Raw genomic sequence first — 25956 nt, forward strand, 5'->3', positions numbered from 1 at the left:
ATCATGAGGTCAGGAGATTGAGACCATCCTGGTTAACACAGTGAAACCCCGTCTCTACTAAAAATACAAAAGATTAGCCGGGCGTGGTGGCAGGCACCTATAATCTCAGCTACTCCGGAGGCTGAGGCAGGAGAATGGCGTGAACCCAGGAGGCGGAGGTTGCAGTGAGCCCAGGTCGCACCACTGCACTCCAGCCTGGGGGACAAAGCCAGACTCCGTCTCAAAAAAAAAAAAAAAAAAAAAAAAAAAAAAAAAAAAAAAAAAAAAAAAAAAAAAAAAAAAAAAAAAAAAAAAAAAAAAAAAAAAAGAAGAAGAAGAAAGGAAAAAACAAACAAACAGAAAAACCCCCAAACAAACAAACAGACAAAAACAAGCTCAACATCACTGATCATTAGAGAAATGCAGATCAAAACTACAATGAGATACCATCTCACACCAGTCAGAATGGCAATTATTAAGAAATCAAAAGAAACAGATGCTGGTGAGGTTGTAGAGAAAAAGGAATGCTTATACACTGTTGGTGGGAGTATAAGTTAGTTCAACCATTGTGGAAAGAAGTGTGGTGATTCCTCAAAGACCTAAAAACAGACCTGCCATTTGACCCAGCAATCCCATTATTGGGTATATACCCAAAGTAATATAAATTGTTCTATCATAAAGACACGTGTATGCATATGCTCATTGCAGTTCTATTCACAATAGCAAAGACATGGAATCAACCTAAATGCTCACCACTGGTAGACTGGATAAAAAAAATGTGGTACATATACACCATGGAATACTATGCAGCCATAAAAAAGAATACGATCACATCCTTTGCAGGAACATGGATGGGGCAGGAGGTCATCATCCTTAGCAAACTAATGTAGAAACAGAAAACCAAATACCACATGTTCTCACTTATAAGTGGGAGCTAAATGATGAGAACACATGGACACAAAGAGGGAAACAACAGACAGTGGGGCTTATGTGAGGTTGAAGAGTGGGAGAAGGGAGAGGATAAAAAAAATAACTATTGGGCATCGGGTTTAGTACATGGGTGACAAAATAATCTGTACAACAAACCTCTGTGACACGAATTTACCTATATAACAAACTTGCACATGTACCCATAAACCTAAAATAAAAGTTAACAAAAATAAATTAAAGTAGATGTTCCTTGGTACAGTTGACGGTGCTAATTCAAATTTGAAGAGATAGCAGAGCCTCCTTTTGATTATAGGGTCAAGACGATGTTTCTCTGTTTTAGACCTGCTAACCTTTTAAACCAGTGCTAAATTTTAAAAAACGATATAGCATTCCAGAGCCACACTTCCCTTAGGAAATCAACTGATTAAAAATGCAGAAAAAGTCTATATTTAAAGACTCTGACCTCCTCAGCAATTAGTGATGTGTAGGTTTCCCAGATAAAGTGAACTTCAGATCTTTGCATCCTACGTGCCGTCTGTAGCAGGACCTGTAGGGTTGTTTACAATAAGAATGCAACTGGCTGGGCACGGTGGCTCACACCTGTAATCCTAGCACTTTGGGAGGCCAAGGCGGGTGGATCACCTGAGGTCGGGAGTTCGACACCAGCCTAGCCAACATGGTGAAACCCCGTATCTACTAAAAATACAAAAATTAGCCGAGTGTGGTAGCATACACCTGTAATATCAGCTGCTCAGGAGGCTGAGGCAGGAGAATCATCTGAACCTGAGGCGGAGGTTGCAGTGAGCCGATATTGTGCCACTGCACTCCAGCCTAGGTGACAGAGCGAGACTCTGTCTCAAAAAATTAAAAATAAAATAAGATAAGAATGCAACTTACATTGGTGTCACTTCCGTTTTTAAACTTGAATGACATGTACAACTCTTCCTAAATCCAGTTCTTTTTGTTTATCCACATGGTTTCAAAGACTGAAAAGACATAACATCTTCTCTAATGGAGGAAGGTTGTGGTCACATGATGCTGTTACTATCGAGAAATTCCATTTTCAAAAAGAAAATGCTAAACCCACCAGGCAATAAAAGGAAATTGTGCTTCAGTGGGATAGTCCCCAGGGATCTATCATTAGTAAGCCAAGATGACATGGCAGATACAGAAAAAATGGAGAAGCACCAGTAAGAGGGGTCAGAGACAAGAGGGGCAGCCCTAGAAACACCACAGGTAGAAGCAGGGGTACTTCAGCCCAGCGGCTATTAGAGAAACATCTCACACAAGGTGTAGAGCAGCATGATTTAGTTAATATTTGGAGAAACCACAAAAGATTTACATCAGTTAAAATCCGCACTGTCTTTTCCATTCTGAGACACTTTCCCATCAGTACCATTTTTCCTTGCTACAGCCTTTTAGAGGTGCAGCCTACTTTGTCCGTTCTTTTTTTTCAATTGTCATCATTGTTTGAAAATCTTGCTGAATTCTCAGGATTGTGAAGATGCGAATCAGATTGTACAACATATAAATAAGATCATGTCACTCACTGTTTTAAAGTCTTCTTTGGTTTCCCATCAAACCTGTAATCAAAACCTGAGTCCTACGAAGCCCTGGATGACCAGGTCTCTGACTCCTTATCTTCTCTCATCAATCAGTATTCATCCTTTTTCTCATCTTCTCAGCTGGAAGGGCCATCTGGCTGATCCCTACACATACTCAGAACACTCTAGCTCAGAGATTCTGCATTTGCCTTTTCCTCAGTCTGGTCTGCCCCTGCTGCAGATATCTGCAAAGCTCTTGTCTTATTTTATGCAGATATCTGCTCAAATATTACCTCCTAGAGAGAACTTCTCTGATATTCTATATAAAACCACACTGTCATCCCAGGATCACTGTCTAGCCTCTTACCCTACCTTATTTTTCTTCATAGCATGTATCACTTCCAAACATTATATTACATATGTGATTATTATCTGCCCCTCCAGCACCTAAGTCATTAAGAGTGAAGACTATGGTCTGGAACATAGTAGTAGGAACTCATGAAAAGTGTGTTGAATAAAGGAACAAATAGTTGTTATCACAAGTTGATGGTTTCTGACATTCCTGTAGATGGTACCAGAGTGCCCAACAGCTTTGTTAGTTTTCCTTTTTTTCTCTGAGGGTGGAATTCATTGAATTGAGCTCAATCCTCAATCTTTTGCTCTTTTCTGGACCTAGTAAGTTCCCCTTTCTATGAAGAAGTCACTTACCTGTTGGAACTACAGGGAAGAAATTAAGAGGACAACCAGAGAGCCACAATTAATTCATATTTCATACGCTTTCAAATCTGAGTGACTCAACATTGCTTAGCTTCTCATTTTGCAAGTGATTCACAAACACTTACATCAAAATATCCCTTTTGCTGAGGAAAGTGGACTTTTACCTTTGTATCTACTGTACTATGAAGTGGGCACATAGGTCAAATCATTAGATGAGAATGCAGAATTTCTTGATATTTTGTATTTTATCTTTAAAAATCTATGATATTAAAAAAATTTTCTGCTATGGCATCTTTTAATTTCAGTTTAAAAATCTTCCTTCAATCATCCAGCAAAATTGCTGATCCAGGAGGCTGTACCACATTAACTCCTGATTTGCAGTAGCCCCTGGCAAACCACCTGTACTCCTGTTATAACCATTTCCCATAAGAGAGTATTTTTGCATAGGGAATAATGAGTATGAAGACAGGAGACCCGTGTTCTTGTGTTAGCCTTAACTTTTGTTTGCTGCTAGATCCTTGGCAAGTTAAACTCTTGGAGCTCCAACATTCTAATGTCTATCTTCCCTCTCGATGTTAAAAAAAAAAAAAAAATTCAAATCTCTAGTAGGTAATTGATCAACTTGTGAAGGAAAAACTTGCTGGTATCGGACACACTTTACTAAACACTGTAAAAGAGCATTACTCATGAGTATGTTTGGGTAAACTTTGTGAAAGCACAGTTGTCAAGTTTTTTGTTGGTGCATGCCAAAATTTTGCTTAAGTTAGTAATGAGGACATTAACAGGAAGACAAAAGAGCTGATTTAGCAAGCACTTGAGAAATGAAGATTTACCTTGTCAGTAGGAAAAGAAATACTAAATTAGGTATAAGACTAGTGAGTAGAGTTAATTTCTCTCATAGCAAAATGTATTATTTTCTATCTGTTCTTTTATCAGCTGTGGGTTGCTAATCAAATATCCTTTGGCAAAAAGCTGCATTTTCTTTGCCATAGAGGCAGAAGAATCTAAGTAGATAACATTTTCCCTAGCAAGATATTTAAAAATCAAGGAACCATTACCTTGCCTTTTTCTGGGTTTTGAAGTAAATTATTCTTTCACATATCTAAAAGAAGCAAATAGACAGAAGCTGCACATTGATCACACTTGCCAGAAGTTTCCTTAAAACTTGCTTTTAGACACAACTGAGAGTTCAGGAAGCTTGCAATTCTGATTGCAGATCTCAGTAAGGATTCCAAAAATCTTGCATCTTAGCTGATAAATTCTAAGGTGAAATCCAGCTTTTAAATTTATTGTTGTGTGTACATGTCAGGAAAGTTCTGAAAACGTGAAGATGAACTTCCAAAATCTGTCATTTATCAGTAAGCTCCATCTGACTGCTGTGTCCACAGTTGATAGAAGAGGAAAAGGGCTTGATGGCTGTTGTTATTTTTTTAAACTGTTCATCATCAAAACAATACAATTTCACTAAGAAAACTTGGAAAGAACAAAATTGTCTAAAATGAAAATTAGAGTAATACCCTTACTCTTCAATTTCATTCCCCATTGGTAGCCTCTATCCCGCCATGTCTTACACACACACACAGACACACACACATACATTTTAATAAAGATGAGATCATACTATACAAGATTCTACAAGTTATTTTCTTACTAACAGTGTCTCCTTGACACCTACCCATATCCCTGGATATAGATCTTTTCTGTCTAACACTGCATGGTATTCCATTGTATAAACATGTTATAATTTAAGTAGTCTCCTCTTGATGGGCACAGAGGTGATTTCCAGTTTCATCGAGAGGTAGCTATCACAGTTGTTGAGAGCACAGCCCTTAGCATCAGACTGCATGGGCTCATGAACCCAGTTCCTCCACTTACGTACTTGGCTAAACTACTTAATCTCCCTTACTCCAGTTATTTCAGCTGTAAAATGGAGAAAAAACTAGTGCTTACTCTAGAAGATTATTATGAAGAGTTAATAGTTATAAAATGCTTAGAATAGTGCCTATTTCATAGTAAGTACTGAATAATAATTTTATATGCTATTTAAATCACTATATACAATACTACAATCCACTGATTTTATATGTATCTAAATTTCAACTTTTGAGTAGGTCTGATTTGTTTGAGAACACAGAACAAAATCTTAATCTGGAATGGAAAGCCCTCTGTAAGCTGGCCTCTGCCTATTTATCCTATGCCTTCCCACACTCCAGCCATAGTAATTCTGCCTACACTTCTCTGAGTGTACAATACTGTGTTCTTTTCTGGAAATTGCACACACATTTCCCTCTCTTTGAATTCTGTTACATCTTTGTCCACCTTTTGAAGTCTCTGCATCTTTCAGAGCCAAGATCTTGGATACCTATGTCTTTGAAATCTCCTTTGAACAAAGGATTTCTTATGATCCTTACTTTATATCACCATTTTGTAACTGTTAGGGCACTTTTCATACTGCAGCTATTTGCTTACAAAAGTGCCAAACACGCCAAACCACAATAAATATGCAGAAAAGGGCTCTCATTTGCTCATTTCTGTACAGCCCTAACTAAACACAATGCCCAATACATTATGCGAATGCTTTCTGAATTAATAAAAGAACAATCTAAAACTGAAGCTCTATTCATATTTTATCACAAGGCTGTTTCCTTAGGTGTGAAGGTGTGGTAAGGCTGGAAAAATGCATAGCTTCCAGGGATATGCTAAGTCCTTCAATCACTTGGGACCCATAAAGCACTCTAACATGAGTCATGTTTTATGAGTGTTAAATAAGCACTGAACTAGGAATAGGAAGATCCAGTTTCCAGTCACGGCCCTATCATTCTGTGGTTATGTGATCTTGAACTGGCCACTTGTGTTCATAAACTAAAAATTGAAGGAGTGGCAAAGAATGGTATCTAATGGCAAAGAATAAATGTAATGTCTGGGAGAAGATCTGACATGCTCAAGTTCATTACAGCTTATTTCCTTATATAAACAGGTGTTTCCAGATCAGTACTGACACAATGAGCAATAATCCCTAGTGTTAAAACTCATTAAGTGACTATTGTAATAGAACAGATTATCAGGTTTGAAGTTTCTTTTGAAAAATGAATGTGCCAACATTTTCTCATGTTCCAAAAGAAATGTGTGAAAGGATATTCCCCGAGCCCGTAAATAGCATGATTTAAACTGCATTCTATTTTACTAACATTGTGGCTTAATTCAGGTCTAAATGATCACTGTTTACCAACTCAGCTGTATATGTGTACAGATTTCTGTTGGTTGTAGGATTAAGAAATCTAGATATTTATAAACATTTTAGAATTCAAGATGCCAAGTAGTTTTGTTCTAATTTAATAAAAGCAGATCTAATATAATTGTCAAGAAAAACCTTATTTTTCTTTACTCTAGATCATGGTTATGGATGGAGAAATCCCAAACAGAAAGATGATTTAGTGAATTTTAAATTTTTATTTTGTCAACTAATTTAATGCAGTTGTACTGTTTTGATTGAGCAGAAATTGGAGAATTACATTATTTTACAATAAATTTTCACCATACCTGAGAATGTTATGCTGAGAGGCACCCCTTCTTGGGCTGAATCACTCATACAGTGCCTGAGAGATTTGTTGAACATCTGCTACATGCCTAGCTAAATGTTTTACAATTATAATTTTATAATCAGTGAACACTTAAATCAGTGTTATATGGACATATTAAAATTATTGGCACTTTATGGATGAGGGCAATGAAACCCAGAATAATCAGTAAAAGTTAATATTTTAACCCAGCTGTTCGAGTCAAAGGCTATGCTCTCTGTGTAACACCATACCACCATCACCAAATGAAATACAGCTAAAAAGGCAGCATTTGGGCTATAATTCTGGAAGGGAGTGAAGTGAAGGCTGATGTAAGCAGAGCACCAGGGAAGTCAGAGGACATGTGAACTGTGCCCTTGTGCAGTGCTTTTCAAATATTAACATGCAGACGGATCACTTGAGTATGTTGTTGAGTTGCAGAGTATGATTTAATAGGTTTGGGCAAGGGCCTGAGATCTTACTATTCTAACAGTTTCCCCATGATGCAAATATTGCTGAGTCTCGGACTATGCTTTTGAGTAGTCAAGCACCAATGAAAGAATGACTGGTTCAGTACCATGGACAGTGGAACAGGTGGGCCACCACTTACCATCTTCTCATTTCAGTCAAACCTCTATTATCTTCTATGGGTAGACTCTTCCAACAAACACAGTCAAAATCTTTAAAAAGTGATTTCTGAATTTCTGTAAACTACTTGGAGATTATTCCCTTCAATAGGCACAAATCTGTTCAGAGGAAAGAACTGGGCTTTGGAAGGGAGAGAGTGTGGCTCATCTCACATTTCTAAATGGTACGCTGCCAGTGCCCCTCAGGCAAAAAGAATCTAATCAGGTTTATTATCTAACAAGGAGGTATCTAATTATCTAATATAGATGATTCTGTATCTAATACAGAATTTATAAATATTTAAGTAGTCATACCAGCCTCAACATTACAAAATATCAATTTGAGAGGGGTTAGCACTGTTACTTGCACATTTAATGAACAGAAGAGAAATTAACATCTTTCTGCTGTGAAATACACTGAACTATTTGTCAATTGCACATAATGAGAAAGCAAAAATAAAAGTATGACAAAGTGCTATTCAAAATCACAGTGAAATAAAAATGACCTTAAAATTTTACTGTTAAATATGTTTCCTCTACCTTTTTCTTTATCCTATATTCCTTCCCCTATTTCCTTATTTCAAGAATAACGTCAGAAAGTTCATTTTCTTTATTGACTTTACCCTCTACTTTGAAAAAGCGACTATGGCTGCCAGCATAAATACTACAGGGGTTTTGAGACTATCTATCTATTTCACATCAAGAACAAAGCCATTCAGATAAAAATCTAGCAAGCAATTCTATTTTTTCCCACTGAAGACATTTTTATTTTCTGTTTAAGGACCCCTTCTGAGGTCTAAAAATGCTATAGGCTACATTTACGGCAAGAGAAAATGAGTATAATCCCATGCAAATTTTCTAATAGCCCTTCTCTTAGCCTTGTTACGTGACCTCTTAAGAATACTCATTCTTTTTCATTTCAATGTATGTTTCCAAAATTAATTCATTACATATTAATTGCCATCCATTAGACTTTCATAATAGTATACCAAGAGTGAAAATGTTGATCTTCATATTTTGACATTTTTTTCAAGTTAATTCTTGATTCCAGAGGAAGAGTCTTTTTTATGATGTTAATTGCATTAAAACAAGTTTGATGTGAGTGTATATATGTTCAATTACATATGTATTGAGGATCTATGTGATGTGTAAGAAGAATATTATACACATCATTTCATTCAATTTTCATAATACTTTGAAATAGATACTTTGTTCTTACTTAAGGGATGGGAGAAATGAGGTACAAAGTCTCTCTGTTAGTAGGTGGTTGAGCTTGGATTGCAGGACACTTGGATTACTCTTTCTACTATGCACTCTTATAAGGTTGGCTTGTTTTAGTGGAAATTTACACATCTCATATAGACACAGCAAAAAATATCATGTGTGAAGTGCAGTGCTACTTGACGGCGAGAAGTAGAAAATAGTTGACTTCTATCCATTATTTCCAAAGCAGATGTGCAGCTAAATTAAAAATCCATTACTGGCATGGTATATTCACTTTCAGATGGAAAGATATTGGCCATTAGTAAAGATAAATAATTTACCTGAGATTCCCTTGAGCACTCAATGTCAGGGAAAATTTATAACTAATATGTTGAGAGTTGCTCGGAGTACTGAATTGCAAATAATCCTCTATTTATAGGCCATTTTACCTGTCTTTTGTGAGACTAACAGTAGTTATTTTAAAAACAAATCTAAATAATTCCCTTTTGGTGATCTCACTTAGTCCATCTTTCTTCTTTTTTGGTAAATCACTAAAATCTGAGTTCACAGTTCATAAATGAGGAAGCATCAATATCTGTGGTCCTAAGAATGTGCTTATTCCTTTTTTCATGGTTCTCATCAGTCTCTTTTTGAGGACGGCTCAGTCACTCAATGCTTAAAATGGCTAGGTGACCATTTTAAACGTTTCACCATAGGTCTTAGAGAGGATGTCATCTCAAATGATCTATGGGCTATGAGCCTATTCCTATTACTCACTCCTTAGCTAGTGAGGGGAACCAGGAGGGTGTTCCCTCTCAGGAGCTTTATAGACAATGTGGCTTCAGTGTATTTCTTTATAAAATGTAGAGGCAACTAGGAGGAAGGCCCAATGGAAGCACACTCCTTTGATATGGTGCTTGACAAACGCATTTAAGAAAACCTAAGCGAACTGAGCAAGTGGCTGTGGGCTAGAATACAAGATGCAGGTGGGGTAAAAATAAAACTACAGATGGTTTATAAAGGTGACTCATCCTTCCCCCACCCCAACTCCTTTAGTTTTCTTTTCTTTCTTTTTATAAAACAGTTTGATTGTGACATCTCCACTAAAAGAGCCCTATCTCTAAATTCTTCTAGTCAAGGCAAGAAGGTAATACCACGGGAAATCCATTTCTACAGTCTCTTCTCATTGCCATATCTTATTTTAAAGATATTTTTCTACCGTGGAAATTTTGCATGGATCTCCCCACCCCCCAAACATACATTTTATACCCGCCAGAAGCAAACTTTTCCTGAAAATGAGATAAACAGACCACATGCTGAAATAAACAAATACACTGCACCAGAATATCATACTTGCCTTCTGTCACTTAAACACATCCAGGGGACACAAGCATAGCACATCCCCTGCGCATAGGGGCATAGGCGGCTGGCCTTCTCTGCACAGGCCTGGTGGGTGGTTGGAATATCCGGTAATTAGTTTTACATGAAACTTTACTTACGGAATTGGCCTGCATATATACAGTCATCACTGTCTCTGCCGAATTAGAGACAACATATTTCACTCTATGAACAGGACACAGTCTCCACTCACTGGATGTTTGGGGTCAGAGAGGAGTAACCTGAACCTCCGTTGGCTTTGATGTTTGGAGTTGAACATCTGCATTGCTCATCGAAGCCCTCCGTGCTTCAGTTCCCCCTGTCTTCCATTCCCCCCGCCCATGGTTCTCGCCCCCCAAGCCGTTCTCCGGAGTCCCTTTCTGGGCCGGCGGGACGCGTGGACGGAGCGGGCCTTGGCCGCGTCTGTTCCGGCCAGGTTTGACTTTGCTAGCGCAGCGCCCGCGCAGCCCGCCAGGGGGACCCCGGCCCGCCGGGCTGCATCTGAGCAGAAAGCGTCCGAGGGGCGTGGAGCCAGGGTCCTGCGGCGCCTGCTCCGGGAACACCCCGAGTCGGCTGGAGCTCCCCAGCCGCTCCGGAGAACTGGGGGAGCCGAGTCCCTGGCTCTGGAACCCGTGGTCCCGCGGTAGCGAGAGGCGGGCCCCGCGGGTGGGTGTGTCCATTTCCGCACGCCGGCCTTACAGCCCGGGAAGAGCGCCTGGAAGCGGGTACTTTGTTCCCAAAGATGGGTTTTGTCTGCGGGTGATTCGGCTCTCGAAGTGCAACTTTGTGGCCCGGGCGCGGATCGGCCGGCCTGGGCTCCTGCAGAGGGAGGAGCGGATCCTGTCTGCGTCCTCCAGGAGGGGTGGCAGGACTGGGGTTTCCCACAGGTTTTGGGGCGGCGGCAAGATTGGCACCGTACGGGGTCGCAGGCGCACAGCGACGCCCCTGGAAGCCCGCCCCGGCCCCCGCCCCCAACCCGCCTCTTCGGGGCTTTGTGGCGTGAGGTTTGGGGCTGGGATCCATCTGGAGCCCAGCAGAAAACTTTTCCCTTCCCATCCCCGGTCCCTTTTGTCTTTCTTGGACACGGTGGCGGCGCCGTCTGAGCGGCGACTCCCTCTCCCCTGCCCGGCTCGCTGCGCCTAGTGCCCTCCGAGGGCAGGCGCGCCTGCACTCTGCGCCCGGATGGCGGAGGCCCTCTGTGAGCACCGGCAGCAGCGCGTCCCATGCCTGGAGGCCGCCGGTGCCCCCCCAGTGCGGGCATAGGGGCGCCCCCACCCTTCGCCCGCTTGCACCCCTTGCCGCCCGCCCCTTCGCCTGACTCATCCGTCCGCGGTGGCCGCCCGAGCCCTGGGATGGGGAGGGAGACCGCGGCTGCCCACGGCGGCCGAGATTCCCGCTGACGCCCCCGACCCCGCCGCCTTCTTCGTCCGCCTCCAGAGGCGCCCGACGTCCCGACAGCTCCTGGATTGAGACCAGGACTGCGAACCGGGAGAGGCGACCCGACCCCCAGGGCCCAGTGCTCAGGACAGGTGAGGGGAAGGAAAGGGTGCTGCCGCGAGTGGGGAGGTGGGTGGGCGGCCACCGCAGCCGAAACCGGGCACTTCTTCAGCCCCCTGCCCTCCTCTCCGCTGCAGCCTCCAGAGTTAGGTAAACGCTGTCTCTCCTAAAGTTTGGGAAACAAACCAAGTCCGCCACCGGGTCCGGACTCCCCAGTGCCCGGAGCGCGAGAGAAGCCGTGCGGGGCAGCCTCCAAGAACCCGGAGTACTGGAGTGCCTGGCTGGGTTTCTCCAAGCAACACCCTCCTTTGTCTCGGTTCCTGAGAGTCAGCATTCTCTGTAATGTCCACAGTGTTAATTTGTGATTGAGCAAAGTATGGTCAGGGTTTCCTAAAGCAGTATTTGGATGGGGCAGAATCTACACAGGCAAAATGGAGAGGCAAAGCAATTATTTGCAGAATTCAGCACTACTCTTCTCCCTGTAGTCTTGTCTGTAAGAGAAAGGACTGAAGGCTACTAAGATTTGCTTCATTAATCATTCTTTTGCTATAAATTGTTCAAGCCAACACTTCATGTTGTGTAGGCGCAAGCTCTCTGTATTTACTGCTGTTTGATTTAGAGAAATGTGTGCGTGTGTGTGTGTGTGTTTTATGTAACAATTCATTGTTCAGTATCAGGCATTGGTAATGTCAGAGAGAAAGGCAGCATATACATGTAATTGACTAATTGTAATCAGCCCCCGTCCACCTTAGTCTGGTGTATTTAAAAACTAAATATGTTGGACTAGAGTGTCTCTTGCCTTGTCTCTTCTGAATACCTTCAGGAGTAGTTATGGACAACTGCATAGAAAACATTTCAAGAATCGATAATTATTCTTATTTGTGAGAAAGAATATTGAATTCTTGGTTTTGCAATCAAACCAAGTTCAGAGGCACACTTTCTATAGGGCTGTATGCATAAATATTACCAGAGGTTGTGAAAGCTATTTACTTTGTCATTTCTTGAATCATGGAAACACTTATAAAAAGACCTTCAGTTTATTATTTGGCTACTGATACTAGAAAACCTTATCATTTTGTGAAAAGTAGACTTAATTTTGAAACTTTTAAAACCTTACTTTATTTTCCCACTGTTTACCTATACAGAAGCATGTGGTGGTAGTTTCATTATTTTTAAACACCTCAAGTGAAGAATAGAAGTCCTTCTAAACAGAAAATAATGCTTCCATTAACTGGAAACTGTAGTTAAATGCTTTGACAATTTAACATTATGATTTTTTAACTGTAAAACATACACACTGAGAATGATTTTTAATCAAGTCCTACTAGATAGCTCATAATTATGAGATAATTTAGCTATAATTTGTAACCCTGGTTATAATTAGCTTTGTATCTAGGCTGGGAAAGCCTTCAGTAGAGTTGTGTGGGAAGTCCCTGTATGTAATTTCCAGGCAGTTAGCATAGAAAGAATTCACCTGTTGCCTTTGAGGCAGGTCTAGGTAAATGCATATAGTGTCTAAAGACACGCATAATCAGAAGGGATTCTTCAGGAAAGATTATTGTAAAGAGGGATGGTTGTACTTGTTATTTTAACTTAGTGGAATTTTTTATGAAGCTTTTGAATACTCCAAGAGTTACATTGCTATATTTAGACTTGTGTAGCTTCAGAATTTTGACAATAGCTCATTGGACAGAAAAGGGTAACTACTGACATATAGAGGGAGCAGATCTGAACTGATTGGTTAAATACTCTACTTTTCATGATGACTCTTAGCATAAAGGAAAGGAATTCATATTTAGCTTAGAAAGATAGATAAGAACAAAGACAAAAGCAAATGTCACCTTTTACATTTCTTAAGCAAAATTAGTAGAGGATAAAAAATAAGCCCTTGTAGTCATACACATTACTTATCAAATAGAGGGTAGAATTTAAAAGAGGAAAAATAACTTGTGTAGCGACAGAAAACCAAACCTGCAATGAGATGAGATGGACCTCATTTTATTAACGAATGTATATCTGATTTACGGTTTTATCAAGCAGATCCACTTGTTCCTGGACTTACACTATGTTTTGTCTGCTGAGATCTGATATGTGCTCAAAACCTCAGAAAACATCAGCGAGTGCTTGTTGTGGTGTCATCCTAGCTACCCCTCCAGGCCTTTTCTATAGGCTTATAGGCTGATGGAGAGGGGACTGATAAATATACCACAGATCACTTGGCAGCTGAGGTGGTCTGAGAGCAGCAGGGGACCAGTGCAGACTGGGAAGCAGTATAGTGTGTTGCAAAGGGACCTGGATGGGGAGTTGTCATCTTGACTGAATCACTGATTAGGTGGCTGTGGGTAAGTGGGTAAATTCCTCTGCCTTTTTGGTTCTTGGTGCCCTTATCTGCAGAATGAGGGCTTTGGACTGGCGATCTTTATGTTCTCTTTTAAAAATGCTGCAAGGCAAATTCTCGTAGAATTAAAGAGAGACAGAAATCAGTGTGTGTGTGTAGGAGGGTGGTTTGTAGGGTTTTGGTCAAAGGAAGCCAGGCTGGAGGGTCTTGCTAGTTGTATTGAATGGGAAATGGCAAAGAGAAGTAAAAGATGTCTGGCCTGGGACATCTGGCCTAACATTGATTATGTTAATTGAAAATACATAATAAAATAATAAAAATACCAACTTTCAGTTAGTACTGGGTGGTTTTCCATGCATTTTCACAAATGATGGCGATTGATTTTCATGACCACCCTCAGAAGTAATTAGAGCAGAAAGGTGATGAAGCCGGGACTACTACTGCAAAGTACATCTGCACCAGTATGCGCCACTGCCTTTCTGCAGGATTTGTAGAGATAGGAGAAGCTAAAGCTCACTTTGGAAACCCTGAGTAAACAGGGGAGAGACGTAAGGTTAGGGTCAGATTTTAAGTGAAGTTGAATTTCTGAGTAAGAATTTAGGTTACATTCTGGAACACAGAAGTCTCCAATTATGAGCTCAAGACTTCCTGAAATGCCTTGAATTCTGATTATTGATGTTTAATCTGACTGCTCTTGTTCTGTGCCCGCTCCTCCCCTAAGGTCCCCTCTTCCCCAGAAGGAATTCTAGGGGTTTGACTACCACAGAGTAATTGATAGGACTCTTCCAAGAACTTTTAGTGATGCTGGAAAAAGGAAATCTATGTATTTCATATAAAGGTGAGAATTCTGGGGCCACTGTATCACTAACTGATCGGATGCATTCTGCAAGTTGTGCTTTGGAAACTTTGTCACCAGAGGTGAAATTACACAGAAGGCATAGAAATCTAGCAAGGTGTAAGATGAGCGTCTGTGCATTCCTTCCTGTAGAGCCCTAATCATTCTGCCCTGAGCATGAAGTACACCAAAGTGGGACAAGTCCCCGCTTACCACCCCACTCTGTTCACCACCCCACTCTGTGTTCATGTAGAAGGGAGTTACTCAGGATTCATTTGCTTGCATGTGTGAATATTTAACTAGGTAAAGCAAGAAAGGACTTATTGACTCATGTGACCAGAAAGTCCAAAGGTGGTCCTTGCTTCAGTCATGGTTGGAACTCAGAGACTTACACAACTTTGTTGGGGTTCTTTCTCTTTCTCCCCGTTTCTCGGCCCCACTTCTCTCTGGGTCAGCTGTATTCCGAGGCACTCTTTCTGAGTATGGAAAGATGACTGTGGGTAGTTCTAAACCCACATTCCTGAGCTTTTCATCTATGAGACAAAGAGGTCCTTTCTCTTCCAGGTCCCATTTTTATAAATCTCCTTGAAGGGCTCTGATTGGCCCTGATCAGTGGTAATTGAATTGGTCTCTGTATCTAGCCGAGAGTGCTACTCTGATTGCATTGGACTAAATTGTGTGCCCAACCCTGTGTATATGTGGTTCTGCTGCTGGGATGAGGAGGAGGAGGCTGGTAGGGCACTATGATAGGCAGTTCTGTCAAGATTACATACAGGTGTGGTTCTCCCAAAAATATAATGCTGCCAATCAAAAACAATGTGTCTATTATTTGGAAAAATTCCTTCCTTTTTTGGGACAGCCCTCTGCACAATGATCTGGAGTTTGCACATGGAAGCATCTCAGATGTCAAGACTATGCATATCCCAAAAGTGGGATCTTTCTCCCAAGCAAGGTATAGCCCAGTTATGAAATAATGCCCTCATATTTAAACTTTATTAAAAGGAGGATTGTTTCCAGAATATATTGAATGGGAAGCCACCATTTATTCATATCTATGTACTTCTAGCAAATATCCCTGTACCTTATTTCCAGCCCAGAGATTTTGTTTCCAAAAGCCCTGCCCATCTAGTGATGATGAGATTGGAGACCCCCTACTTTGGCCATTGTAGAGCCAGTGAAAATTTGAACAGGGAGCTGAAGTGATTAACACAGGACTATTGTTTATGCAAATTCATTGGGTTGTTGGAAATGGGCAGAGAGGAGTGGCAGGCACAGATTAGAATTATCATTTAGGAGGCATAAGATGATAAGTTTCCAATTAAAGTATTGGCAGCAAGAATTTGTGAGCAATATTATGAAGTTCTTGTGAGGTTATATGTCAGGATGAAGGAACGTTTGTGTTGACAGAAGCATTTGTGCAGTGAAATAGACCAGGAGGGTGTAGACTAGAAAGTCAGCCTGGGCCAGTAGGTGAAATGGCTGTGCATGGTAGATAGGTTAATAGCAAATGGATTGTGTAGACAGGAGGCCTGTAGTCACCATGAGAGCTAGGGGCATGCATAGAACTGACATTTACCGAGGATCTACTTAGTATGGTAGGTTCATGTTGCATACTTTAAAGTTATTATATTAATGTTATATAAATCTCACAATAGCCCTCCAATGAGAGAAGGGAGGTAAATAACTTACTGAAGGTTATGAGGCCATTAGACAGTACAGCTGGAAATCAAACCCTGGCAGTCGGACATCAAAGCCTTGCTTTAACCACTATGGAAAACTACCTTTCAACCTCAAGGTCAAATTCACTGTATCGGGCCACACTGAAGGACCAGCTAAAGGTTGGCCCTTCTGATAGGAAATGAGAGTACCAGAATTCCAGGTCAAATAGAAGGCACAGAACAGAAGTTATTAGGGTGAAAGCGCATGGCATTCATGTTCAGAGCCTACCTGGACAAGAATGTCAAGGTAAGACATTCTTGGAAAGGAAAGAATATCACATGCATCGATTCTGGGTTTAGGGTTTGGGGTATAGCAAGGAAAGGGAATGGGAGAATTATCAGGAAGTCGAACAGATGGGCAGATCAATAGAACAACTGGGGTTTGATTGTTGACCTGAGAACAGGAACTCTACCATCTGCCATGGCTTTAAATATCCTTCCTGGTGTAAGTCGATAAGAATATGGAATGGGCAGCTCCTCAGAGGGAGACAGGATTTTATTAGTTGTCAGGCACTGTCAGGGAAAGGAGCTAACATTTGTAAGGCCATGTGCCTTAGATATGTAATCTCACTAAATCTTCATTATAAGTTCCAGAAGGGTAAATATTATGCCTCCCCTCCACCACCACTTTTCTTGAGCCAGGAAATGGAGACTCAGAAGGTTAAGTGACTGGCCTAGGCTCCTGGAGCCAGACTGGAAAGTGAAAGAGCTGGCATGGAACCCAGATCTGTTGGAATCCAGACCTCTTCCTGGATCTTCAGGGAGTCATCCTGGTGCTAGCAGAACAAGGTCAATATCAAGTCTGAGAGATGGAAATGGGGAAATCAGCAGGGGCATATAGTTGTGAAGGAAGACAGTAAGCTAACTTTTAGACATCTGAGTGTGAGATAAGAGCAGACTGTCTGAAGAGAATTGTCCAGCAGGATTATATCCAGCTTTGGCAGAAAACTTAATAATCTAGTAGGTTTTTTCCCCTCAGTACAGGATCTCTATCATTATGCAGGGTAGATACGTCAGCGAGTCAGATGTTTGGAAGGCTTAATTTAAGTCACTGATTTCAGTTCAAGAGAAGGGACCTCTGCCAGCTGCCATGGCCTGAATTTACCTTTATACATACAGATACTCTGCCCTGAAATATGAAAAATTAAGAAGTAGATACATATAGAGAGGGAGAGAGGACACTCGCTAGCACATGCGAATGTAGTAAGTTCATGAAACACACTCTAGTTATAAAGGTGTGTACTTGAGGATGCTCTAAATAAAATGAGTTACTAGTAGAATGTGAGTGACATCATATCGTTCCCCAACAAATACAAGGTCAAATTTGTATCTGCTTAGGTGTGTGACTGGATATGTGTGCAATCGACTGTGTATATATGTACGACAAGAGGAAGGGGAATGAGAAAGTGTATAAAAATAGAAGTATTTATGAGAACATTGTAGCCTATTCGGAGAGGTAAAACAACCATGTATAAAACTTTTAGAATAACTCAATAGAATAATATGTAAACAAATGATTACGATGCTTTGAAATAAAGCTGGTAGAGATATGGAAAGAATATTAGAGGCTCGTGACACAAAAGCAATGCTGAATAAGAGTAGGCTCTTTCTTGTAAATAGTGAGCTAATCACAGAGGTGCTGATAGATTAGCAACTGCTGGGGAGAAAAAAAAAATTTTCCTTTTGAGAGTCAACATCTTTGGGTTTAAATACAGGATGAATCCAAAGAATCTCAGTACTGTCTCTAAGCTGAGGTTGGCATAAGAGAGACACAAATTTTGTTTCCCTTGGCAAAGTCAGTCAGATCGGCTTAGTGAACATACATGTGCAAGTATTTGTCACAAAATGGAGTTAGCATTTCTGAAGAGATGTTATATTTTCTAATCATGAAGGCAATACACACTCCCAATAAAAACCTTGGGAAATACATTAAGTATAAAAGTCAGGGAGAAAATTTGCCTGTAATCCTGTGACCCAAAGGCACTCGTAACATTCTGGCACTTTCTTTCTCCTTATTTTTAATGACTTTTTCCATATTGCTTAATAGCGTATTACAACCTACTGTGTTTGCTTAATCTTATGTCTTAAATATTTTCCAACTTCTAGGCAAGCTTTATTAATGTCAGTATAATATTGGATTATGTGGACATATCATAATTTATTAACTAGTCCCTTAAAATTGGACTTTTAGGCCATTTCCAAATATTTGGTATTATAAACGACACTTTGATGAATCTTTCTTCAAATTTCAGATTCTCTTTTTAGTGCATAAGGGTTATAAATGCATTTATATTCCATTTTATGTATGTTTATCAGATTACTTCTTTAAAAAAGATTCGTGGAACGATAATTCCTGGGTCAAAGGGTATGAAAATTTCAGGCTCTTGATACTTAATGCCAAACTGATTTGCAAATAACTGAAGTTATGACTGACAGTGCATGGAACTACCCTTCACATGCTCTCACTAGGTGGTTGTTTTATTTTAAATTTTAAAAGCTACCATTTTGAAGAAAGGGATAGTTTATGCTAACTGCTGATTTTGTTCCTTTGTTACCCAAATCTCCCTTTTAGAATGTAGACTGTGTGAGATATTGTGATTCATTTCACTGTTTAAAATTTACTTATAAGTGTTTCTGAGCATGCAGATAGGGGCCCATGACAGAAAAAGTAGCTTGTGAATGATTTTTTGAAAGCCAGTGTTATACACATCCTGTTTGGGGACTCTTCAGACTCTACTGTGGGGCAGCCCATGAGAGAAGTTGTTTGATGTAGGTTGAGAGCCCCTTTTTGCAGAGCTAAACCCCTGACAGCCCCACCTCTGTAGCCTTGGATATTAGGTCCTAGTAGTCATGGAGTGTTCTAACTGCGCTTTTCACTGGGGCTGTAACCCAAGTGAAAGTGGGCCTATATCTCTTTTGTCCATGGCTATATCCTCAGCAGGTGACCTTAGACCAAGTTTTGCTGGGAGGTGGGATCTGAAAATGCCTGAGTTTGTTTGTTTGTTTGTTTTCAGACCGAGTGTCGCTCTGTCACCAGTCAGGCTGGAATGCAGTGGCATGACCTCAGCATACTGCAAACTCCGCCTTCCAGGTTCAAGCGATTTTCCTCCCTCAGCCTCCCAAGTAGCTGGGATTACAGGGGCACACCACCATGCCAGGCTAATTTTTTTTGTTGTTGTTGTTATTTTTAGTAGAGATGGAGTTTCACCATGTTGGCCAGTCTGGTCTCGAACTCCTGACCTCAGGTAATCCACCTGTCTCAAACTCCCAAAGTGCTGGGATTATAGGCATGAGCCACCTCACCCAGCCATGAAAATGCTTGAAATTTTTCCCCTAGAAAACTTCTGTAATGTTAGTCACTGATTACCCAGAAACAAAGTTCCTGAATTTTGAAACTTCTGGTTTTACTCTCCTTTCCAAACAAAATTCAACCACATCACAGTACCTAGTTTTATGGCAATGAACTTTGACTTATTCCAGAAGAGGAATTTAGATCTTACACATACCTCTGCGGGGTATTTTATTGTCTAAAAACACTTATTGAGAGTAAAGAGAACTATTAAACTTACTGTCGCAGTCGATTTGAGGTGGTTTTGAGTGCCAGTTTCAATTTTTCCACAACTACTATATTCCTACAAAAATAATTTACAACTAAAATTAAAAAATGTTTTGGTTTTCTTCTAAAAGTTGAAGGATATTATTATATTGTAATAACTCTATTCTCCTTTACGGATCTCAGTCAATAATTTTGAACAAAATTATTTTTGTTCATTTGTTCAACAAATGATTATTTAGGGAGATTCATTCAGTAGGTGCTGTTAAATTATATTTATAACTCATTTTGTCAAATGTGAGACAGAACTTCTTACACAACAATAACGCAGAACACTGTGTAGGAATTCATGCCTTATACATTTATTTACTTATAAGACACATAAAAGCTCTTATGACATGCATTAAAAAGTAAACTTGGCTCAGGAGAAAGTTTATTAATTAATAAAGGATTCATTAAATATTTGTGCTGCCAGCTGGGGATCCAGTAATGACCAAAACAAAAAGTTATGGAGGAGCTTACATTGTAAATGGAGGAGACAAACAGGAAACATATAAATGAGCAAGGCAATTTCAGGCAGTCAAAAGTGCTGTAAGGAAAGTAAAGAATCTGATGTCATGGAGAGTGCATGGGCTCATTTAGATCAGATGGTCAAGGAAGACCTCCCTGCATTTGAGGCATTTGAACTAGAACCTACGAGAGAATAAGGAGCCAGCCTCACATATTTGGGAAGGGGGCATTGGAGTAGGTTTTATACTCAGTGCGCTGGAAAGCCATTAGAAGGTTGCTCTTTTGGAGCATGATGTTTGAGGTCATTTATTAAAAATGAGTGTTGAGATGAAGAATGCAAAGTATTACTTCACTGTAATGATGATATTGGTATTGGGAGCAAAAACAATGCTCACATTAGAGACTATATGTAGTTATGGTCAAGATATATCATGTATCACTATATGGTTAAGGACATTTCATATACAGTATGTATACCTACAAAGGGGTTTTAATATAAATATAACATGTAAATAGATTTAATAAATATATAAATGTAACTAAATATAAATAGCAATTTCAAAAGAATATATAGAGCTTAGTAAGTCCACCATAGAGTTTTTGGTATGTGAAACGTGTATTCCTTAACTGAGTCTAGCATATTGACCTGTACATTATATGTATTTGATAAATGTTACTGAATTAACCATATGGAATATTTTATTTGTAAGAAAAAAATTAACCTAGGATATAAAAATCACGTTAATTAATTAAATTATTTTCACATTTAATTATTGTCACATTAAATAATTATCACATTCAATTAATTAATTAATTATTTTTTGAGACAGTGTCTCACTCTGTCACCCAGGCTGGAGTGCAGTGATGTGATTTTGACTCACTGCAACCTCTACCTCCTGGGTTCAAGCGATTCTTGTGCTGGGACTCCACAAGTAGCCTCCCAAGTAGCTGGAACTACAGGCACACATCACCATGCCTGGCTAATTTTTGTATTTTTAGTAAAGATGAGGTTTCACCATGTTGGCCAGGCTCGTCTTGACCTCCTGACCTCAAGCAATCCACCTGTCCTTGGCCTCACAAAGTGCTGGGATTACAGGTGTGAGCCACTGCACTAAGGAAAATCACACAAAACAGTATTTTTATGAAAATACTAAGCCTTTTCTTTGAAAAAAAGGATAATATGGATAATATGTTCTTTATACTCTAAATATTAACAGTAATTTTAAATTGTATTCAAAATGCTAAAATTGAAATATTGAAAAATAAAAAATACACAAGTATAATCATCTTCCTCACATACATTTTTTTTTCTCTCTAGTTAAGTAGAAATCTCTGGAAAGTCCACATTTTATATAAAGATTTTATTAATATCACTTGGTCTTATCACACTTTACTTGACTTGTGGGAATTCCTTATTTATTTTGTGAGTCTCCCAATTCTCGAAATAACCTCCATTCAGAACTTTTCATGCATAATTGAATATAAGACAATAATAACATATAACTAATGATGCTTGTTAATGAATATTTAGCTCAATGTCTTCTGGGAGATCTAGCCAAATATACTTACTAAGTCATCTGACATTTATTGTGCACATACTAAGTGCTGGCCATTGTGTTCTATGCTAAGAGCATAACAAGCTTTTCTCAAGAAACTCACAGGCTAGAGAGCCACTGGGTAATACTCTAAGTACTTAGCACAAGGGAAAGAGTTTTGCAGTAAGATGCTATATGGTACTCCCTGAGTCTACGCTGGGGTGGCAGTAATGAGGAGTGAGATTGTGAATTAATTCAGGAATTCCTTTAGTCTGGTATTTGGTTAAATGATTTGAAAAGACAGATTACAAAAAAGAAGTCACAGATAAAAAGGCAGCACATGCCATCCATCTCCAAGTAACAAGGCCACCTGCATCTCAATTCTCGTTTCTAGAGATATCACCCTAGGGATTCCCTGTTCTCCTGCCCCAACTGCCAGAATCTCATCTGTTTATGTGGCAGGAGACCTATCTGGCTGCAGGCCTCTGGGACTTATTCCTACCTAGAGCCCCATGAACCCAGCCCTCCCTTCTTTATCCTCCTGCATGTGGGGCTACATATTGACTCTTTGGCTTCAGAGTACAGTGACCTAAGCTGCTCCTCCAAGTCCTCTTGTAGTTTTAGATTGGAAGAGGCCTCAATCCTGCTGCTTTCATTTCCAGTAGAGCCTCACTCATTTATTCTTTTATTTATTCATTCAATAAATATTTTCTGAGTACTTACCACGTACTATTTTAGGCACTGGAAATGTAATCGGAAACAAAACAGAGTTCCTGTCTTTATGAGCCTTATATTCCAGCTGGGGAAGACAGATAGTACATGTATAATTTATTGTGATAAATAGTAAGAAGAAAAATAAAGCAGAGCCCAGGGACTAAAAGCCGTTAGGATGGGGTTAGAGTAGCATGGCCAAGGAAGGCCTCTTTGATAAGGTCTGACATTTGAGCAGAGACCTGAATGATGTGAGGGAAGAGATCATTAGAATATCTGGTGAAGGAGTGCACTGCGGGAGGAATAGAAAGTGCAAAGGCCATGAGGAGTCAGTGTGGAGGGTGGGAGTTGGCTTGGACTGTGTGAGTAGCATTAGCATAGATTAGAACAAAGCAGGGGCTCACAGAGGCTGTTGGGGTCACAAGGAAACTTTGGACTTTACTCTGAGTTGTATGGGAAGGATCTGCTGGGAAGCTAACCTTTATCAATATCACTTTCATGTGACCACATGATTTCTAAGAATATTTAATTAGAGTTCAGGCCCATCAGTGGGGGTTTTGTGGGGCCTAACCCTCACTTTTATTACTAGTCTCAGAAGAAATATTCAGTGAGTAAAATCCCAGGTGTCTGTGTCAGTTATAGGCCTGCCTGATGGGGCCTGAACTCAAATTCAATGTTCTTAGAAATCATGTGGTCATGTGAAAGTGATATTAATAAAGATCTTGGTCAGGCACGGTGACTAACGCCTGTAATCCCAGCACTTTGGGAGTCTGAGGCGGGCGGATCACGAGGTCAGGAGATCGAGACCATCCTGGCTAACATGGTGAAACCCCATCTCTGCTAAAAATACAAGAAATTAGCCGGGCATGGTGGATCATGCCTGTAATCCCAGCTACTCAGGAGGCTGAGGAAGAGAATCACTTGAACCTGGGAGGCAGATGTTGCGGTGAGCCAAGATCGCACCACTGCACTCCAGCCTGGATGACAGAGTGAGGCTCTGTCTCAAAAAAAAAAAAAATCTTGAGTAAGAATAGCCCAGAGAATTCCCAAGCCTAGGGAGTGATATTTTACTTTGGATGGCATCTTAGTTTATTTCATGCTTCTGTAACATGAATATCACAGACAGGGTAATTCAAAAAGCAAATAAAAGAAATGTATTTATCAAGTTCTGAAGACTGGGTTAGTAGAGTGCTGGCAATATCAGTGTGCTGACAACTGGTGAAGGCCTTCTTGCTGTGTTATCTCATGGCAGAAGGACGAGAGCATATGGGGGTTCAACTCATTCTTTTTATGAAGGAACCATTCCTATAATAACTAACCCACTCCTTCCATAATGGCATCAATCCATCTATGAGGGCAGAGGACTCGTGGCCTAATCACTTCTCAGAGGTTCCACCTCCAACACTTTTGAATTGTAGATTAAGTTTTTAACACATGAAGTTTGGGGGACACATTCAAACCACAGGAGGTGTGAACAAAATTTTGTTGTTGATTGAGAGCTGTGTGGAGAATTTTTCAGACAACACTGTTAAATTGGAAAAAATTACAATTTAGAAAAGGGGGAGACTTTCTTTCTCATAAAGGGTTACAGCCTGTGGGGTGGCCATTCTGACAGGCTGGGAAGCATAGCTTCTAGCCAGAAGCCAGAAACAGATACTTAGAGGGAGGAACAAAGGGAACAGGAATTTATGCTGTGGTGGCTAAATGAGCATATTCAATAAGCCATAGGAGAGTCATAAATATTAACGAAGGGAGAAATGTGCGCATGTGCAATTGAGCTTCACGCCTCTCCATGGGTCCCACCTACAAAAAATGGTGGGGTTAACACGATCTGTGGGTGGATGGACTTTTCCACCCTCCAATGTCAAACTGTGAAGCAGAGGATACAAAAACCCTTACTGCGCATTCTGCGTAGACTGGCTAGAACCTGTCGGTGTGACTAGTTAGGGCATGAGTTCAGTATGGGGCACATTAAATTTGAGATGCCTGTGAGACATCTTAGGGGAAAGAGCACAGATGGGACAGATGGGGCAGGAGCTCAGACAGACAGATGGGGCTGGTGCTCAGTTGAAAAATATGGAATGGAGACTTAAATTTAAGAATCGTTAGTATGTAGTTGACAAATAAAGCTATGGAGAGAATAGAGATTGAGAAAAGAAGGAGGCTTAGGAACAAGCTTTGGGAATTTCTACATTTCAGGGTGGATAGAGAGCATACCGAGAAGTAGCAGCCTTAGTAGTAGGAGAAAAGCTGGGGTGTGCTACTGCTGATGAAAGCTACATGATATTCGCAATAAAGCTTTGTTCGCACATGGTCCTTACTGAAGCCCTTTTTGAATATTTGGGTTCCGTTTCTTCAGTTTAATCTAGAAGTGCAACTCCGATGTAGTATATAACCTTCAAATTTCTGAGTGAAATGGGATTACAAGTTACTGAAAATCTTTTTTTTTTTTTAATTTCATGTCATAGTTGTTGATACTGTTAGACCAGGATAGACATAGTCACACCTTCACAATAAAATAATGATAGAATAGTGCGTCTGAAGGTCAATTTCATGATCATGCTGATGACTAATATATTCCTACTGTCAACTCCATTGCTGCCTTCCAGTTTAGTAGGCCGTTATACTTTTTTAAAGCATCTGCAGGCTTACTACTAGGTGATATATTATTTTTGTTATAGATGTTTTTAAAGCCACAAATAGAAGTTTAAGCTATTTGCCAGGACACTATAAGGAAAGTATAAAATTAGAAAAGAAGTGATTGAATAGCTATCAGAAGACTCTGAGGGCTACCCTGGCTTTTATTATGAATGCATTTTAGCTCCTTAAAATTGACGAGAAAAGACAACTTTTATTGGAGGTTTCATTTAGCCTTCCCATTTGGGAGCTTATCTTGGCCCATTGTGTATGTGATGGTGGACCCTAAGGGAACTGTTTTGTTTTTCTAAGACCACCAGAGCGGGTACAAAAGAACCAGCGACTAGGCAAGGGTAGGAGCAAAACTGCAAGTTTATTTTGGTCACCTAGCTTCAAGGGAAGAAGGTGGGTAGGGAGAGGTCTGTTGGCCCCCCGACAAAAGGGGCCCCCAGAGTCACCCGTACAGCTCTCGGACGGAGTTCCCGCAGTCCTGACATCCCGACAGGAGTGGAGGACTGAGGAAGGCCGCGCGTGGCGTGCCTCCGGAGCGGCTTTTCTAGGAGTGAGAGGGCAATAGGCGGGGCATGGGCGTGTCAGGGGGCGTTCCACAGGTGCGACCAGGTAAATCTTGGTCTCTTCAGATTGACATCACCTGGCGCATGCCTAGTTGGTCTGCACCTTCCCGGGTC

At 40.5% G+C, this 25956-nt stretch overlaps 1 protein-coding gene across 1 annotated transcript in view; it reads left to right on the top strand.

Moving 5' to 3' along the window:
• The first annotated feature begins 10918 nt into the window (after nt 1-10918).
• Nucleotides 10919-25956, top strand: part of TMEM200A (transmembrane protein 200A) — an 87939-nt gene continuing 72901 nt past the window's right edge. The window contains exon 1 of the mRNA XM_017879757.1: nt 10919-11462. The gene's annotated coding sequence lies outside the window, so the exon portion shown is untranslated. The remainder of the gene's footprint in view (nt 11463-25956) is intronic.

Source organism: Rhinopithecus bieti, unplaced genomic scaffold (genome assembly GCF_001698545.2).
Source record: "Rhinopithecus bieti isolate Rb0 unplaced genomic scaffold, ASM169854v2 scaffold_19, whole genome shotgun sequence".
NCBI lineage: Eukaryota > Metazoa > Chordata > Mammalia > Primates > Cercopithecidae > Rhinopithecus > Rhinopithecus bieti.